The sequence below is a fragment of the Lactuca virosa genome, chromosome 8 (assembly GCF_052849685.1).
Source record: "Lactuca virosa cultivar CGN04683 chromosome 8, Lactuca_virosa_CGN04683_v6, whole genome shotgun sequence".
NCBI lineage: Eukaryota > Viridiplantae > Streptophyta > Magnoliopsida > Asterales > Asteraceae > Lactuca > Lactuca virosa.
In genome coordinates this window covers 165,862,857-165,866,258 of record NC_136433.1, presented here as the reverse complement: position 1 = coordinate 165,866,258, position 3,402 = coordinate 165,862,857, and positions in this window count along the sequence as shown.

The window sequence follows — 3,402 nt, the reverse complement described above, 5'->3', positions numbered from 1 at the left end:
AATAGCAACCTACTTTCTTCAAGATATTTTTTGGAAAACAAGCACCAAAGTCTAATGTCTATAATAGCTCACACCTAATACCCTATAAAACATAGCAATGACTTAGATAGATGAGAGTGGAGGTAATTTTTGGCTTTAACTTCTCAAGATGGTTAGGGCCAAAAATCCTATGCCAATGGTCCTTATTTATAGATGCTAGGATACCAGGATAAATCCTACTATGAATAATAAAATATTCCATGTTTATCTTATTCAAGTAGTTATCCGTATTAGCTAAGGAAGGCTTCCAGAATCCTTTTGCAACCTCTCCAAAAATCTGCATCATAATAAGGTTGTGGAATTGTCTCATTTCCTCAACTATTGAACAATTTCAATCCGATCCTTGCACTGTTAATTAATTCTGATTAATCCAAAATTAATTTCCAATTAATTATGATTAATTCTAAATTAATTCTTAACCATTTCGAATTAATTTATTAATAAAATAATAAATTAGCAATTTATTATCTCACTCTTTAAAAGTTGTTCTTAGTTAATTCTAGTTAATAAGGGAAACCCAAAAATGAATTTGCTTTTATTCATAAGATTATACCAATTTACTTAAGAGCTTAGACACCTTAATCTAACAGTCTCCCACTTGGATAAGTCATTAACTAGAATTGCTCGTATAGACTCTGAATAACCAGCAAAGTGTTCTTTCCCAACCACTGCCGAACTCTGATTCAAATAAGACATTTGGCGCTAAGATAAGTGATCATATATTCCTTCGTTCTACAAGATATCGTATAGACACGATACATAGATATAAATCAATCTTATAGTCCAAGATCTTGTTTCTCGATTTTTGATTTATGACTACCTTATTAGACTACAAATTGAACACATCAATTAGTCCAGGTTAGACCCAGTACTATAAAGAAAACATCAAATCACCAAGGTGGCCAAAGATATCGCTTTTACTTTAATAGGAAAAAGGAACGAATAAACATTTACTACATAATTACAACTATTACTTATCATGGTAAACATGGAACTACATTTTATAACATCAAGTTACAAATGTGTAAAACCAATGCACAATATACTTGCAAAGTATAACTTATATATCTCTTTTTGAAGAACATAATGTATTATCGTCCTAGAATTACTCGTGATTGAATCCATGAAGTAATATCTAAGCATGGGTTTAACCAATACTTAAAAAGCCATAACATCCAGAGAAGGCCCAGGGGTACCAATATAGTTATGCCAAAATACAGTCATAGGATTATTTACAATAACAAATAATTTAATTTGAAACGTTAATATATACCGAGTCAATGATAACAACCTTAACAACGCCAAACTTTGGCTAAAAGGCGGGCAACATCACGACTAATGGTAAAACATTTCTAATTAAATTACATGTTATCAACCTAGACTTTTGTATTTTAAATAACTATATGGTACCTACGGTTCTTACAAAATTAATAAAGCCATAATCACATGAAATTATTTAACACTTAAAAGGTTTTAGCCTTTCATTAGGCTAGTACAAACAATAATAAAGTATAAGTAATGGAAACTTACAAGAGTGAAGGGAAACACAATCAACGAAAGAAGGATGCACCAGGAATACTTTAAAACTTATTTTGTTGCTTCAGAATATTTTACAAGAGGGAGAGAGTAAAGCACTCATGAGCATAGCATCAATAACTATACCATGGCTAATCTCCATGAGCAATCTACTAATACTTCATGACAATCTTGAATCAACACCCACTCCTTAAGAGTATGACTGGATGTGGTATTTAGAATAAACTAATACTCAGGAAGTAAACATGCAAAATGAAACACAAAGGTAAAAAATTGAAGTAAGTAGTACACATACTCATAAATAAATCTCTATTATTTATTTACCCTAAACCAATTACAATTTAGTTGGTTACATTGTTTCAACACCTACCAACTAATTACTAAAACTAATATCTTCTCTTAATCCTATGTTGCTAGGATGCTCGATGTGCTTGGACTTGCTCAACGCCTTTATAAAAGGATCAATATGATTATCCTCTGATGATACTTGATTCACCAAAAGGTTGCCATCTTCAACTCTATGTCGGATATAATAGTACTTCCTTTTAATGTGCCTAGATCTCCCATAATCTTTTGGTTCTTTAGTCAAAGCAATTGTACCTTCATTGTCAGAAAAAATTTCTATGGGTTCTTGGATTGATGGAACCACTCTGAGATTACGATGAAATTCTTCATCCATGTTGCTTCCTTTATCGTGTCTCTTGTTGCGATGTACTTTGGCTCACAAGTAATATCAACCACCATGTTCTGCTTGGAATTTTTCCAACTCACTGCTCGACCATTCAATAAGAATACCCATCCGGATTGTGCACAAAAATTATCTCTATCCGTTTGAAAGGTGGAATCACTATAATTGTTTCGGTCAAAAATCGATTAAATGAATAACAACCAAAGTGAATGGGAGGCTGTGGTGTCATAGTTGAAGTGATTAACGAAATTAGAACAAAATTGCACAAATGGTTTACAAGGAAAGTCCTTGATCCTTGATAGGATCTCCGACATAAAACCTTCGGAGGTAATAATGATCACCTGCCTTGTTTAATTGTAGTGAGTGAAATGTGAATTACAGAAATGGAAGTATGTAAACGACTACAAGTGTTGCAGTAAGTCTAGTTGTGTGTAGTGTGCATAATACATGTGTTTTCATAGTCTAGTCTAAGGAACCACAAGTCCGATATTTCCGGGAACGTATCGATAAATATGAACACGTTGATTTAACTTAGTATTCCCGGGTCTTTTGCCTGATTAAAACGTTTCTTCGTTGAGAATAAGTCTTATATTGACTGTTTATGCATATATGAGAAAAAGACTAGAAATATATTCGTTAAAAGTGTTACAAAATAATAATGATAATGGTCTGGATTCTGAGATATGCTTCGGGATCCTGAGATTTCTTGAAGATCCGGGATCCTGAATAGGGTTGAGGATATTGGCCCTAATAATTACCCCCAAATTATACATATAAAATATTTAATTCAATTTCGAAAATAAAAAAGGGCAAAATTTTAAAAATAAAAATAAAAGTAATGATTTCGAAATTTTAACGGATAGAGAAATTTGAATCCCAACATATAGAATTCTAGTCGTTAATGTTGGAATGAATGTCTGTCAAATCATCCTTCTCTCTTTTATGATCTTCGCAAAAATTGGGAACTTAGGTTCTTGATTCTCCTTTACTTCTTTTAGCTCCTTTTTAGGCGCTATTGATCATCTTTGAAGGTATTCCTCTTGTACTTTTCTTCTTAATTTTTTTTGTCTTTGATTATGAGCAAGAAGGCGACTCGTTCTCGTGCGCACATCATTGAAGAATCTGGTGATGATTTCATT